Source organism: Mesocricetus auratus, unplaced genomic scaffold (genome assembly GCF_017639785.1).
Source record: "Mesocricetus auratus isolate SY011 unplaced genomic scaffold, BCM_Maur_2.0 Super-Scaffold_100004, whole genome shotgun sequence".
In the NCBI taxonomy this organism is placed as follows: Eukaryota; Metazoa; Chordata; class Mammalia; order Rodentia; family Cricetidae; genus Mesocricetus; species Mesocricetus auratus.
The window spans coordinates 9,281,521-9,299,002 of record NW_024429189.1 but is presented as its reverse complement, the minus strand read 5'-3'; the positions used below and the strand labels follow the sequence as shown (position 1 = coordinate 9,299,002).

Genomic DNA, 17,482 nt, shown 5'->3' with positions numbered 1-17,482 from the left:
TGCATGCTGCTATGATCCCTCCTTGATGATAATGGATCGATTTCTGGACTTTAGATAGTCTCGACTAAATGTTTTCCTTTAAAAAAGTTTCTGTAGCCTTGGTGTCTATTCACGCCAATAGAAACCTTAACTAACACAGAAGTTTGTACCCAAGACTAGGGTACTGCTGTCACAAGCCTAGTTGTACTTTTTTTTTTTGAGGAATGTGAACTTCGGAGCTTTGGACAGTACTAAAAAGCCACAGTAATAAAAAGCATCTTGGTATTGACATAAAACTGATATGCAGATCAATGGAATTGAATTGAAGAACCCAATACTAATGGCACAACAATGAACAACTGATTTTTGACAATGAAACCCCAATTGTACAATGAGAAAATTTCCACAAATATAACATTGATTCTGAGAGCAACAATCAATAAATGGGACCATCTGAAACATGGAAGCTTCTGTAAAGAATATAGTAAGAAAAAAAGCAGCCTACACAATGGATAAAGAGTTTCACCAATCCCCCATCTGAAAGAGGTCTCAGATACAAAATATATAGATAACTCAAGAAACTATAAAACAAAATACCAAATAATCCAATTAAAAATATGGTACAGATCTAAATAGAGAATTCAGAACAGAAGAAACTCAAATGCCTGAAAGGCGTTTAAGGAATTGCTCAACATCCTTAGCCACTAAGGAAATGAAAATCAAAAGGACTATTAGATACCATCTTACACCTGTCAGAATGACTAAGATAAAAAACACTGATGACAAAAAAACAGCTAAACACTCAACAGAACTCCTGTAACCCAGTGACAGAGAGGGAGGAATGATGAGCAAAGGGGTCAAGACTGGGTTAGTGAAGCCCAGAGAAATAGTTGACCTGAACAAGGGTAAGATCTTGGACTCCAGACTGATGGCTGAGAGTCCAGCATGGGACTAATCTAGACCCCCTGAATGTGGGTGTCAGTAAGGAGGCCTAGGCAATCTATGGGGCTTTAGGTAGTAGATAAGTATATATCCCTGGCACACAAATGGACTTTGGGTGCCCATCCCACAATGAGGGATGCTCCCTCAGCCTGGATACGTGGGGGAGGGCCTAAGACCTGCCTTGAACAAAATGACCAAGTCAGGAGATCCCCCATGGAGAGCCTCACCCTCCCTGGGGAATGGATTGGGGATTGGGTGGAGGACTGGTGGGGGAGGTGGGGGAGGAGGGAGGGAGATCGAGCTGGAATTGGCATATGAAGCAAGCTTGTTTCTAATTTAAACTAAAACAAATTAAAAAATACAAGAAAGAAAGAAAGAGAAGACACTCATGACAGCTTATATTGAAGAGGATGTGAAGTAAGGTGAACACTCCTCCACTGCTGATGGGAGTCAAAACTTGTACAGGTACTTTGGAAATCGGTATGGCAGTTTCTCAGAAAACTGAGGATCAATCTACCTCAAGACCCAGTAATACCATGTTAGGACATATACCCAAAGATGTGCAATACCACCAAGACATTTGTTCAACAATTTTCATAGCAGCAATATTTGTAATAGCCAGTACCTGGAAACAGCCTAGATGTCCCTCAGGTGAAGAATGGATAAAGAAAGTGTGACATATTTGCACAATGGAGTATTACTCAGTGGTTTAAAAAATGACATATTGATATTTGCAGGTAAATGGAAGGAACTAGAAAAAATACAATCCCATGTAAGGTACTCCAGACCCAGAAAGACACACACATTGTGTATTGACTCATAAGTGGATATTGAAAGTAAAGCAAAGGATAGCTAAGCTAAAATCCACAACCCCAGAGAAGCTAGGTAAAAAGGGAGACACCAAGTGTGATACACATGGAAGACGCCAGGAAGGGAAAATGGTTATGATCTCCTGGGTAAACTGGGAGAGGAAGAAGGGAGGAGATTGGGGATGGGAACATGAGGGATCAAGAAGACAGAGTTTGGGTCATATTGTATATTAAAAGCTTTGACAGAGGAGATTTTCAGACAGCCTTGTATTGATTGTATTTCTTAGTTATTAGTAGTCATGCTTATGCAGATTTATAATGAAAAGGAGCAAGCCAAGGAAGGAAAAGTATAAAATTTATAGTTTGAAGAGATAAGCCATATCAAGAATTATAATAGAGCTAAGTCTACTGCTCACTGAGTTAAAAAGTTTAAAGCAAATCTTGATACTAAATGGAATAAAAATGGGTGAAGACTTCAGGGGAAGACCCTACCCCACGAATCTTCCAACATGTGAAAGGAATTAAAGAAGAGTGAAAAACGATTACAGAAAAGCTTAAGGCTGAGTGTGGTGGAGCACATATTTAATCCAAGTACTAGGAAGAGAAAGGCAGGAACAACTCTGAGTTTGAGTCCTGCTGGGTCTGCAAAGCAATTTCTTTGACAGTGTTGCTTAAGCAATGAAGGAAGCAATGGAAAACTAGAAGCTGAGGAAGATGTAACTGAACAAGAGGACCATGTTTCAACCTCTGTAAGAAGCATGACTTGGCACATTTGGCCATGTGGTTCTGGATTCAGAGTCAGGGATACAAGAAAGGGTTTATAGAATCTCCCTCCATGACTAATGAAAGTCAGTAAGTTCAGGCTGGTGTCAGGAAACCCTTGTGTGGAAGTCTACAGGGGCCATTTTGTGAAGCTATGAAGGTAAAACCTGGATTTCCTGTCAAACCTTGGAGTACACAGGAAGTTGAGATGCCTATGTTGTGGGATACTTTCCAAGGATAGCTGCTGACAGTGAGTAGAAACAGCCCTATTGGGAAGAGTGTGCTGCAATAAACAAAGCAGAAAGGAGTTGGAGGTTTAAAGAGTATATCAGACATAGAAACACAGAATTTGGAGTTTGACATGCTGATTTTGGGCCTTCTTTTGTCTAGTATTTCTTCCCTATGCTGCCTTTCCTGCTTTTTGAATGGTAATGTGCTTTCTAAGTCATTGTATGTTGGAAGTATGTGGTCTGTTTTTGATTTTCATTTTACAGAGGCTTACAGTTAAGAGATGACTAATGGTTTCAGAAGAGGCTTAAAACTTTGGACTTTTAAACATTTTTCAGGCTTTGATGGACTATGGGGACTTTCGCAGTTGGACAGAATGCAGTTTTATATTAAAATATAGGTACAAGCCTATGGGGGCCCAGGAAGTGTAACATGGTGTTTTGAATGAAAATGGCCCCCTATGTGACTAATTTGGATGAAGAACACATAGCTACTTCTACAGCACCATGTCTGCCTGCGTGCCACCATATTGGTAATGGAATAAACCACTGAAATGTAAATCACCCCAGGTAAACGTTTTCCTTTGTAAGAGTTGCCATGGTGTGGTCATGGTGTCTCCTTGCGGCAATAGACACCCCAACTAAGACAAAATAATGATGTAAACCTTAAATAATAATTGAGTTGGATATAAGAGTTATTTTGACTTAGTTACCTAGAAATCTTATAAGTTTGCAGAACTACTTATCATGAAATAACAAGCAGTAGGCAATACTGATAAAGCAACAGTTTTTGATATGCTCAGAGGTTATGTATTGAAACTTTGCATCATCTATAATTGCAATAAAACAATTAGTAAATGGAAAGTGGCCACTGATGCTAGCTTTATTGTGTACCATGGCCCATGAGAACAGTGTAGGTGTTTAACTACTCTGGTTTATGGTTTAAGCATGCCATAAACTGCAACATAATGAGCATATAAAATGAGGACAATCTTATAAATAGAAATCTGATTGTATCAGGGGTATGAAAACATATGGCTGTAATGATTCAATTTGTGATGAGAGAAGGGGGACTAGGACTTTACTTCATCATAATGGCTATGGGGATTTTATTAAGTATAAATTTCTCAAAAATGAATTTTATAGACTAGATATTTCTGTCCCCCCAAGGAGATACATACAAGATATTTACCTCTAAGCATTCATATATACTGCAAAGAGTTAACAATACCTGTATTTGTTCACTGCAGATTTACTTGAATATATTATATTTCTCACACATTTTTATGAACTTATGCCGTGTTTATTTACTTGTTGCTTTGATTAAAAACACAAAGGTAAGTATTTACAGAGTTATAGGAGGTTGGTTTTTATTATAGTTTTTTCTGTCCTTAAACCATGAGTACTGGTAGCATGAAGACATCTGACAATTTTACTCCTACAACAGCCTGAGCAACAGGAACCTGAATTCCTATATATTAAAGTTATTTTGTTTTGCCATACTCTGTTTGAGGGACTTCAAATGGAAATTTCTTTCAAAGTTTTCTAACCCTAATATCGAAAATTTACCAGGAGAGAAGTACAAGTGCTTTACTATACTCTGAAACTTTAGGTAAATAACTTTAGATGGTTAGCATGAACCCATTAGAGGAAATTATTTTCACTTTATATCATCTTATTTGTATGTTTTAAAATTTTTGTATGTACAGAAGTTCATAAATATATATATATTATACTCTTTACCAATGTACTTTTCAAAAACATAGTTGTAGATGCAGATAAAAGCCTCATTACGTAAAGGTCCTTAATGTGCAAGATGGAAGACCCAAGTTAAATCCCCCAAAACCCATATAAAGATAGCAGGAGAGAACTGTGTTCACAAATTTTCTCACTATCCTCCACAGGGAGCCTTTAGCCCACGCACACTCCCACCACTAACAATAAAAATACTTTAAAATAAAATAGCAATTTTTGAAGCTGTTACACTGTCATATATATGAAATTAAGTCTTTTTCAGGTGCCATCAGATATAACTAAGTCTGTGCAACACCTGTGATGGAATGGATGTTTATACAGTTGTATTTTGGACAATGAATCCATAATGCAAGTCTTCCAGTGGATATATGAAACCAATGATAGTACTGAGCCCCATAGACAGTATTTTTTATGCTGCTATGGAGTGATAAATGGGTACATAGAATATACCATGTGGGTGCTGGACAATGAAATTATAGACCTCTTAGGTAGGAATAAAACGGATTGAAGTTTTCATGATGCAATTCAGAGTAGAACAATGCTTAAAATACAGATTATTTGCCAGGCGTTGGTGGCACACGCCTTTAATCCCAGCACTCGGGAGGCAGAGGCAGGCAGATCTCTGTGAGTTCGAGGCCAGCCTGGTCTACCGAGCGAGTTCCAGGACAGCCTCCAAAACAATACCGAGAAACCTTGTCTCGAAAAACCAAAAAAAAAAAAAATACAGATTATTTTTCTTCTGAACTTTGCTGTTATTACTTTTGAACTTTGATTGACTGTAAAAAAACACCTGAAACTTAGGAAAGGAAAGACTATTTTAAAGGTGCCTATTTTAAAGTAAATAAAAGAAGAAGAAACTGAAGTCTGGTTCGATGTTTTGGGGCATAAAGATCAAAAAACCAAGTGAGTATTTGACCTGAGAGCTGGGCAATCATGAATTTTCTTATTGGCCTCAGGGACAGAGCATAGCAAGGACATAATCTGGTTCTTTAGCTATTTGCATATAATCTGCAACCTAAATAAGACTGTTAAACTTCTTAATGGTTATGCTAAATAATTACATTTGTTTTTTTTCTCTTGGTTCATAACATCTAAAATATTTTGAGTTAAATTTTTGAGGTTATTTATATAGTATATTTTGGATAATATTAATATTAACCTTCCATATCAAACTCCTTCAGTGTCACCCCCTTCCTTATCAACCCAATTTCTAGCCTCACTTTTATTTAAAACTATCAATCCCAATCTCTGGCGCCCATGTGCTTTTGTGACTGTGATTTTCTTTTGGAGCATGGTTGGCCCCCCAGCTCCCTTAAAGAGATGTGAGTTTTCTTCCTTCTGAATTTATCAGTTGCCCATAGTTCCTCAGTTAATGATGTGACTTTATGGCCACCTACCTCTCCATGCTAGGATTTGCTCTGGCTTGACCCTGCTCATTTGTCACAATGCTGTGAGTTCATTAGTGCAATTGCCCTATTTTGTCTGGGTAATATTGTTTAGACATGTGGTCATCCACAATTTCTATTCCTTCATCGGTACACTGTAATTTCAGCATCAACAGGAATCAGCCAACATTGTGATTCCCTCTTGTTTCATTCATTGCGTATTTACTTCCAATTTTCCTTTTCTTACCATGATAATAAATGAGCTAATTACATCTCACAAAAATTTTTGATACAAGTCAATGGTTTTAAGAAATTATAGATAGTAAATCTAGATCGTCTTTGTTTACATTTAAGAATACATATTATTCAACCGTGCATCTGTTATAACAAATCCCCTTGTGTCTCCCATCCACGGAAATAAAAGGTCCTTGTCAAAAGAGAACTTTCAGATTGTGTCGGCTTACCTGGTGCTAAGATCTACAATTGTGACCGTTGTAAGGAAATGGCCCACAGAGGGCATGGCACTATTAGGAGGTTTTGCTTTGTTGGAGTAGTTGTGGCCTTGTTGGAGGGTAGGATTTGAAGTCTCCTTTGCTCAAGCTATGCTCAGTTTACTTCCTATTGCCTGTAGATCAAGATGTGGAACTCTCAGCTCCTTCTCCAGCACCATGTTGGCTTACAATGCTGCCATGTTCCACCATGATGATAATGGACTAAATCTCTGAATATGTTAGCCATGCCAATTAAATGTTTCCTCTATAAGAGCTGACATGGTCATGGTGTCTACTCACAATAAAAAGTAAATCTAACTAAAATAACAATGACTACAACATTAGACACACAGAATTATATTTTTATTTGATTAAATAAGGCTTCACATATAAAACAAAATGAGAAAAAGTTATTCTAATCAGATAAATATAATAGGCAAAAGTATCCCAGGGTGAATTTGTGTAACCACTTGATTTAGAAAAGTCACTAGATTCTTTGACCAAGAAATGATACAATTATGAAAGGGTGGTAAAAAAAAGACTTTGGTAGATAAATGCTTGATAATCTTTCTAGAGATGTGTGTTAAAATAATGTAATAATTATTTTATATGCACTCTTTTAAAAGTAAATTTGAAGGTACATCTAATAACAACATATTCCTGAAATGAATAAATGATAATCTACTAAAAACAATAAAGGAATTCTGAAATAAAAGGCCAAACAAAATAAATTAAAAATAAATGATTTTGAAGAAAAATGACCACCGGTTGCTTTTTTATGAAATACAGAAACATATTTTTAATGAGATAAACACCATTTTCTAAAACAAGCTGCTTAATAGAACTGTAGATGAGTCAAGAGAGCCCAAGTTTTTAAGCAGCTTATTGTCTTTACCAGTGTTTCTCTTCCTAAAATTTCAACCAGTGTTAGCTGCCAAAGTTAGTAAAGGAAGCTGGAAACTATATTTCAGTTCCCTGGAGAAAAACCCAGTAAACTTCAGGAAACAGAGACTTCAGTTTTCATTATATGGACTATGCCACCTAAGATGCCTTAGCATCCTTAGAGACCTTTTAAATGCACTGAAATGCCTGCCTCAGGTAAAACCAGCAATGCTTTACAACAATGGTTTTCTAAGTGCTTGTTTATAACACATGTAGAGTTTAAAAAGCACATTTTTCCTTGTCTTGAAGATATGTCTTATTGAGATAGCATACCTCCTTGGAGGCAATATTACTTTTTCAATACTTCAAGCTTGCAATAACACTATTTCCAGGGAGGTAGGACTCAAGTATTTTTATATAGGATAACATGATGATATTTGAACAAATATTATTTCAGAAGATTGTCAATTTGCAAACAGAGAGAGCTATAGTGAAGCAGATGAAAAATGGAACACAAGGAGAGACATGACAGCCAGGTATAGGAGTGTACCATTGTAGAAACCTCTGAAAATCAGTATCCACCGGGAAAGAAAATTTGCTTTTTTAATTATATTACTGGTACTACTAAACACATCTTTGAAATATTTTAAAGCACATGTATGAATCACATAATACAGACTTATAACTAATAGTAGGCCATATACTATGTCTAGATATGCACAGCACAGTCAAAGACTTGGTCATTTCTATTTTTAAGTATGTATATGAAAGTATTTACTCACATGATATTCTTTCTTAAGTAAGTAATATATAAATAATAAAATACTTAAATATATATATAAGTATATTTGATCCATGTCTATCGCCATGTACAAAACTTAAATCGAAATGGATCAAAGACCTCAATGTAAATCCAGCCACACTGAACCTGTTAGAAGAGAAAGTGGAAGGTACCCTTGAATCAACTGGTACAGGAGACCGCTTCCTGAACATAACTCTAGTAGCACAGACACTAAGATAGAAAATTAATAAAAATGACCTCCTGAAATTGAGAAGCCTCTCTAAGGCATAGGACACAGTCAGCAAGACAAAAGGGCAACCCACAGAGTGGAAAAAAATATTCACTAACCCTACATCTGACAGAGGACTGATCTCCAAAATTTGCAAAGAACTCAAGAAGCAAGTCTCCAAAACACCAAAGGATCCAATCAAAAGGTGGGGTGCAGGACTAAATAGAGTATTCCCAGTAGAGGAGTCTAAAATGGCTGAGAGACACTTGAGAAAGTGCTCAACATTCCTAGCCATCTGTGAAATGCAAATCAAAACAACTTTGTGATACCATCTTACTCCTCTCAGAATGGCTAAAATCTTAAACTCCAAAGACAGTTTACCAGTTTACACTGGAGAGGATGTGAAGAAAGGGAAACAATCCTTCACTGTGGTGGAGTGCTGACTGGTACAGCCACTTTGGAAATCAGTATGGAGATTACTCATGAAAATGGGAATCAATCTACCACAAGACTCAGCAATTCCACTCTTGGGCATATACCCAAAAGATGCACATTCATACAACAAATGTTCATATCAGCATTATTTGTAATAGCCATAACCTGGAAGTATCCTAGATGCCCTTCAACTTAAGAGTATATAGAGCAAATGTGGTACATTTAAACAGTGGAATACTATTCAGCGGAAAAATACAATTGAATCTTGAAATTTGCAGGCAAATGGATGGCACTAGAAGAAACCATCCTGAGTGACATAACCCAGGCATAAACAGAAACATGGTATGTACTCACTCATACATACATGAATCAGGGGAGTGCCAGCATACAATCCCACTGACAGAGAGTCTGGGAAACAGAACCTTCATCCAGAAACTGATGAAAGGAGAGGCAGAGACCAACAGCTAAACACTGAACTGAACTCCTGGAATCCAGTGACAGAAAGGGAGAACTGATGATCAAATGAGTTAAGATTGAGCTGGTTTAACCCACAGAAACAGTTGATCTGAACAAGGGGGAGCTCTTGGACCCCAGTGTGATGGCTGTGTGGAAAGTATGGGACTGAACCAGACCACCTGAATGTGGGTGTAATTAGGAGGCCTAGGTAATCTATGGGGCCTTGGGTAATCTTTATCCCTGGTATACAAATAAAATTTGAGTGCCCATCCCACAATGAGGGATGCTCTTTCAGACTGAACTCCTGGGGGAGGGCCTAGACCCTGCCCTGGATGAAATGACAGACACTGGAGATCCACCATGGGAGGCCTCACCCTCCCTGGGGATCAGAGTGAAGATTGGGTGGGGGACTGGGGGGGCCTGATGGGGAGGGTGATGGAGGAGGGGAGGGAGAGTGAGCTAGAATTGACATGTAAAACAAACTTGTTTCTAACTTAAATAAAAAATAGAAAAAAAAGAAATATTTAGTTCATATCATATACCTGTCTAGTCTTGACACCAATGACAATTTGTAGATATAGAACAGGTGGCTTGCTGAGTCTTTGACAATAGCTATCTCTCCTTTACTTCTCAGCCCCTCTAACATTTCATCAGACAACGGAAATTCTCTACTTTAGAAGTCTTCACTTCATACTCCTACCATTAGAGTATAACTAGAATGTACATTCCTTAGAAAATAAGCAATTTCTCTACTTCATTACTTACTCTCAACGTTTTTCATTTCATCTTTCTTTTCTAAGATAGGAGCCAACAGTGCTATTTGGAATTATTGAGGCCTTGCATCATCAGTCAGCAATTTCTTTGGAAGCCAGACAGTAAATATTTTAGACAATATGAACCAGAGGAGAAAGTGAAAACAAGAAAGGATGAAGAGAATTTGACTTAGTGCTTAAGTACTAAAAACAGGCATGTCTTCATTAGATCACTGCCAGAATATAAAGACAAAGTGTGATGCATCTCCCTTTTCTGTGACCAAGTGACACTTGCAGTGCTCTATGCAGCTAGAGTAAAGCTAAGCATTTGCAGCTTATCCCACCAGGTCCTTTTCTGTCTTCAGCATCTGGGCCAGTCTGTTGACCATGGACAGATGACTACCTGAGCTCAGAATGAATCCTACCTAGCCTTTCCTTTCATTCCTGAATCTCCTTGCTCGTCTGCTGCTCTCAGTCTCAGCACAGATTCACTGATTTACAGAATAGAGGGACAAGGACACAAACACCCTGGCTTTCTGGTTCTATTTGCAAATGTTAACATTCAAATGTCTATTTTACTTTGATTTTGTTTCATACAAAGTGAACCATCTGAATGTATTGAGATAAGCCTTCTTACTTTTTTATAGCTTTGCAAAGGTGGCTACATCCTTTACCATCAACTTCCTATCCTTTAACATGTTCAGTTTTTTTGCTCACAGTCTAGGTGCTCATTTGTGTCAATGCATTTGCTTTATTTGGTCATTAATCTCTCCTTTGTCAACATCAAAAAATGCTTTCCTCCTTCTCCTTAATTCTTTATTCGCCTTTAGTATACACCTTTCTGGTTTACTCTACAATTGCTGATGCCACGTAAATATTTGTCTATTTTACTTTTTTGTTGATATTTCCTGTTACCATAGACACACTCACAAGTGCATGCGCGCACAAACACACAACACACACACACACACACACACACACACACACACACACACGCACCATGATCTTCAGTGTACCACTGGTGATTAAGTTTTCTAATGCTATGGTTGAATTAATGTAGCTGCTCAGTAAAATTAAATATTAATTTACAAAAATAAGAAAAAAGTTAACAGATTACTATATAATTAATATCAGAACCATAAGCAGTATTATCAGAACACTTTGTTTAATATTACAGACTACTCGTTATCTCATAAAGTTCTACTAATTATAAACTCTGAAGTCTTGGTCAAACTGTAACTGGCATTAATCCCAGTTTCCTATTCTATAGAAAGAAGGGGTTGAGTATGGTTAATTTTAAGGACTTATTTTACTATATGGTATGGTTTTTGTAACTCCTTTTGTTTCCCTCAGAATTTCAGGTAACTCAAATACCTATGAAGGGATGATTTCCCTGAGTTTAAATACAGTTTTATAGTTATCACTGTATGTTTTTTAAGCTTAAGATTTTTTTTCAGGGGCAAGAAAATTACCTCAGATTATAAAGGTATTACTTGCCAAACCTGACATCATTAGTTCAATTCCTAAAATGCACATAGCGGGATGAGACAACTAACTCTTGGAAGATATCCTCTCACCTCCACACACAGATCATGGAACATACATGTACAAACACACACGCACAAACACACACATACAAATAAATAAGTAAACAAATAAATAAGGTAATATACTGGTTGGCTTTTTTGTCAATAAGAAACAATCCTCAACTGAGAAAACTCCTCCAACAGTTTGTCTAGTGCACCAACTTGTAGGACATGTTCTCACTTAATGATCAATGTGGTAAGATACAGATCACTGTTGATGCTACTACTCCTGAACACGTGACCCTAGGTGGTCTAAAACAATAGGTGGAGAAAGCCAGTAAGAAGCAGCCCTCAAATGCCTCTGCAATAGTTCTTGCCTCAAGCTCCTATATGGAGTTCCTTCCATGACTTGCATTCATGCTAGAGTACAACTAGAAACTAAAATAAACCAAGTTTCTTTTGGTAATGATGTTTATCACAACAATAATCTAACTAGGACAGAAGTTGGTACCAGAAGCAAGATTTATTGGTATAATAGACCTGACCATGTTTTGGAAGGACTCTGGAAATTTGATCTGAGCAATGCTTATGATGGAGACTTGACTTGACTTGACCACCCTGACTTTTAGAAATTCAGTGCTCTATAATGGATGATCACATCATGTTTTTGAATAAAAAAACACCCGTGTAAGACTTCCATGAAGACTTTCTCTGCCTACACACCAACCCATAGTTCCCCTCTGCCTTGCATCTAACTTCCCGAACCCAGCCAGATTATCAGTTTTGTTTTCCAAGTTATAGCCTGATGAATTCTCAGACCTACCCCACCCATAACTTCTACCCAACTCTCAAGATGATTCCTAGGTACAGCATCCAATGCTGTTGACAATCCCAGTCTTCACTGCAACCAACCTCTAGATTTTCACCAGATGTCACCCCACCTGCCACCACCCACAGATCCCATTTGCACTGCATCCAACCTCTCCAGACAAGCACAACTCCCACACACTTCTACAGGGAATACCCCAGTGAGTCTCCATGGTTCTCTTCACTTAAGCAACATTCTCAACCTGCAACATATAGTCACAATCACAAATAAATGCCCCAGTCTAGTATGACCCCCATTGTCTGCATCATAACCAATATCTAAGCTTCTTTGAGGACCTACATGTAAAGCAATGTGCTATGGACAGCTATCTTAAGTTAATATACACAGAAAAATATCCATTATAATGGGAATAGAAAGAAAAATTCTACACATAAATAGCCTAAAAATTATACCCAAGAAATCAAATCTAATTAATAAAAATAGAAAGTGACATTTTGGGCTGAAGATATAAACGAAAATACCACAGAAACTCTGGAAGAAATAGAAATACATAAACATTAAATAAAATGTACCACTGAGGACACACACAAACCAAACATCAACAGGATGACCTCAATTAATAAGTACATTTCAATAATAACTTTAAGTACCAATAGCCTCAAATTTCCAGACAAAAGACACAAGCTGACTAAAAGGTCAAGAAGAAAATATTTTTAACTTTTGTCTACAAGAAACACTTCTGAGATTTAGTGATAGCCACTCCCTCCGACTAAAAAGTTGATAAAAAATTATTTTAATCAAATGGGACCAGGCAAAAACAAGTATTGTTATCCTACTATCTGACAAAAATAGATTCTAAAATAAAACTAATCAGAGAAGATAAAGAGGGACACTTAGTTTTAATCAGGAGATCAACCAAGAAAACATTAGTATCCTAGACTTAGATGCACCAAACTCTGCGGTGTCCAACTTCATAAAAGTAATTACTACTATGTCTGAAAACAAAGATTACCATCAATCCATTAAGAATAAGTGATTTCAATGCCGCAGTTTCTCCAATAAACAGGTCACCTGTGATTAACAGAGAAACTCAAAATTAATTGGCATCATAAATCAAATAGACTTAACATATCTACAGGATTTTCCAGCCAAATAGCAACAAATACGTATTCTACTAAACAGCACAAAGAAGCTTTTCTACAACAGACAGCAAACTAGGACACAAAATAAATCTTTACAAATTTAAAGTGACATAATTGCTTGCATTCCATCTGCCCAACTTGAAATCAACTTGACATTGAACAAGTGTCTACTAAGTACACAAGCTCATGTATATTAGCCAAATCATTGCTGTGTGGTAATCGGGTCAAAGAAGAAATTATGAAAGAAAAAAATTTCCTAGAACTAAATAAAACAATTACAAATGTAAAAATAATACAAAATATGGAGATATGTTAAGAGCAGCCCTACAAAGGGAAATGTATAGCTCTAGTAGCTACATTAAGAAAATCAGAAAGAACACAAATAAATGACTTAATGATATAAGTCAAGAAGCTGAAAAAAGAACAATCAAATTCCAAACATGGTAGACAGGAAGAAATAATAAAAATTAGAACACAAATCAATGAAATACAAAAGCAATACAATACAAAGAATCAACAAATCTCACAGCAGGTTCACTGAGGCAATAAATTGATTGACAAACTCTTGGTTAACTAACCAAAAGAATATAGGAAAAGACCCAAATTAACAGAATCAGAAATTAACAGCAAAGAAATTCAGAATATTGGGGATGGAAAGATGGCTCATAGGTGAAGAGCATTGACTGCTCTTTCAGAGCTTCTGAGTCCAATTCCAAGCAACAACATGGTGGCTCACAACCTTCTTTCATGAGGTCTTGTTTCCCCTTCTGGGTTGCATGCATACAGGCTGGTAGAAGATTATATACATAATAAATAAATACTTAATTTTTTTTAATTTAAAAACCGTTACTCCATTAAGTAGGAAAACCCAAAATAAATGGATGATTTTTTTGATTCAGACAAATCCTAAAAGTTAAACAAAAAGTCAACAGTCTTAACAGACCCATAAGAAATCAGGACACTAAAATATTTATATAAGCCTTCCCACTTAAAGAAAAAAATCAAGACCAGATATATTCAAATCAAAATTCTACCAGACTTCAGACTTTCAATGATACAGATAGACATTACCAAATTCCTTCTGTGCATCCATGATCATCAAATGCCAAAACCCAGGAAATGACGCAACAAAAACAAAAAAGTACAGACAAATACATCTGAAAAACATAGATGCAAAAATGCTCAATAAAATGCTAGCAAAGAGAAAACAAACACACTTTAGAAAGACTGTCAAATATGATGAAGTTGGCTTTATTCCCGAAATGCAAGAATGTTTCAAGGCACATAAGTCAATAAATACAATGAAACACATATATGTACTTAAAGGGAAAAAAATCACATAATCATCTCAATAGATGCAGAAAATCATTTTGCAAGGTCCAACATGCTTTTTGTTTAAAAGCCTTGGAGAATATAGAGCTAGAAGAAAGACTCAACGTAATAGTATGATAAGCCTATAGTCAACATCATTCAAAATGGCAAAGCATTTAAAGCAGTCTACTGTGGGTCCTTCGTGCAAATGGAGGACCTGGCCTTCCCTCCAGTAGCCAGGACAAGATGGCTGCCCCCTCGTGTCCGCGCGCCGGGGCCCCTGGACTCCCTCTATGGCATCCTGAGAAGATTCCTCTCCATAGTTCAGCTCAACCCCTGCTGAATGACCCATCCTCTGTGAAGACAGATGAGGTGGTCCGGTATGAGGCAGGCTATGTGGTGTGAGCTGTGATCGCTGGCTTCTATCTCCTCTTGGTGCCCACTACTGGGCTCTGCTTCTGTTGCTGCTGCTGTGGCCGACGCTGCGGGGACAGAGTGAAGACGGAGCAAAAGGCCATGGCCTGTGAACGCGGCACCCTCATGTCCTTCCTGCTGCTGACCACCCTCGTGCTTCTGATTGGTATGGTCTGTGCTTTTGTCACTAACCAGTACACACACAGCCAGACAGGCCCCAGTGTGGAAGCTATCCCTGAGACCCTGCTCACCCTAAGAGGCCTGGTGTCTGACGTCCCTGGGGAGCTTCAGGCCTTGGTTGAGCAGTTCTTCTTGCCCCAGGAGCGAGTCTTGAAGGAGCTGGATGGTGTCAGTGAGAACCTTGGGAACATAATTCATGACCAGCTCAAGAGCACAGTGTACCCGGTGCTAGCCTCAGTGCGCAGCCTGGGCAAGGCCCTGCAAGTTTCCATAGACCACCTTCGAGCCCTGAACACCACCTCAGTGGAGCTGCGGGAGTGACGGTCAGCAGGACCTGGAAGCGCCTGTGCAGGCACACCAGGAATGCCTGGTCACCCTGCTTCAGGAGAGCTGGTGCTGCAAGAACTGCGAATGGGCCTTAAGCCATGTCAGTGCTCTGCAGTTGGGTGCTGACGTCAGCCAGGTGCCCCTGTGACTGATGTCCTGCATCGACTGAAGGGTGTCCCAGAGGCCAACTTCTCCAGCATAGTCGAGGAGGAGAACGCCACCTTCAATAGTCTCCGGCTCCTGGTTGCAGTGCAGATGGCCAGTGTGATCAGAGATGTGAGAAAGGCCCTGACTGAGCAACCTGAAGGTGTGAGGGCACTGGCCCAAGAGTTCCCAGGGTCAGAGGCAGCTTCCCGCTGGAGCCAGGCACTGGAGGACCTCGAACAGTGCAGCCGCCCCTACTTAAAAGAGGTGCAGCGATACGAGACATACAGGTGGATTTTGGGACGTGTGCTGTGCTCTGCCATCCTGCTTGTGGTGATCTGTAACCTGTGGGCCTCAGCCTAGGCGCATGGGGGTTGTCTGCCAGGGGGGATTCCAGCCACTCAGAAAGCAAAGGCGAGGTTGGAGCCCGCTTCCTCATGGCAGGTGTGGCCCTCAGCTTCCTCTTTGCAGCCCCCGTCATCCTCCTGGTCGTCACCACTTTCCTGGTGGGTGGCAATGTGCAGGTGCCAGTGTGCCGGAGCTGGGAGAGCAGAGAGCTGTATAAGTCTGCAGGCATCCCGAGGAACTTGACCCCGTCCATGAACCTGTCCTACCCTCTTGGCCTGAGAAAGAACATCAGTGTCCTCCAGGCCTATCGACAGTGTAAGGCAGGGGCAGCACTCTGGAAGGTTCTACAGCTCAATGACTCCTATGACCTGGATATCAAACAGTATGTCCACTAGTTCCAGCAGGAGCTGCAGAACTTCAAAGTGAATGTGAAGGATCTAGAACTGTGGCACCCCGCTGCTCACGGGGACCTGGAGGCTTTGCAAGGTCTACTATGAAGACTTCCTTGTGCAGATTCAGAAGCCTGTGGTGAAGACTGACATGGAGCAGCTGACCCAGGAGCTGGAAAGACTTGCTCAGGCTCAAAGCAACTCTATACTGAGGCAGCAGCTGCAGGAGGAGGCCAGGGAGCTCCGAAGCCTCTACCAGGAGAAGGTTTTCCCCCAACAGAGTCTTGTGGCCAAGCTCAACCTCAGTGTCAGGGCCCTGGAGTCCTCTGCCCCAAAACTGCAGGTTGACACCTCAGATATTCTTGGTAATGTCACTCATCTAAAAGGAGTGCTGCCTGCCCAGACCAGCTACATCATGAGGAGTGCCTCTGAGTGTTTCCTGATCAGGGAAATGGGCTACTTCTCTCAGGATGTGGCCTGGGTGAGAGAAGAGGTGACTTAAAACATCGCCACCTGCCAGCCCCTCTCTGGAGCCCTGGACAATGGCCAAGTGATCGTGTGTGACATGATGGCCGACTCCTGGAATGCCTTCTGGTTCTGCTTGGGGTGGTGCAACTTCTTCCTCATCTCCAGCATCATCTTCGCAGTCAAGACCTCCAAATACTTCCGTCCCATCCGGAAATGCCTCATCTCCACCAGCTCTGAGGAGAAACAGCTTTTCCACATCCCCAGGGTCACATCCCTGAAGCTACCCACCGTCTCTAACAGGCAAGGGGATCCGTGGGGCTTACTGTCCTCCTTCCTTGTCTCAGCCTGGACCAGAAGACTTGTGTAATCCCTTTCCCAGAGCCCAGGCTGGCCTCTAGCACTGTCTGTCCCTCCCCTTCTCCAGCTTACAGGTCCTGCCTTTGCATTCTTTTTCTCATGACATGTACATATATCATATACAGCCTTTACTGAACTACATAGCAACAAGTTCTGCGTAGC

The 17,482-nt window shown here is 39.6% G+C and overlaps 1 pseudogene; it reads left to right on the top strand.

Moving 5' to 3' along the window:
- The first annotated feature begins 823 nt into the window (after positions 1 to 823).
- On the top strand, positions 824 to 17,330 carry LOC101826049 (annotated as a pseudogene).
- The last annotated feature ends 152 nt before the right edge of the window (positions 17,331 to 17,482 follow it).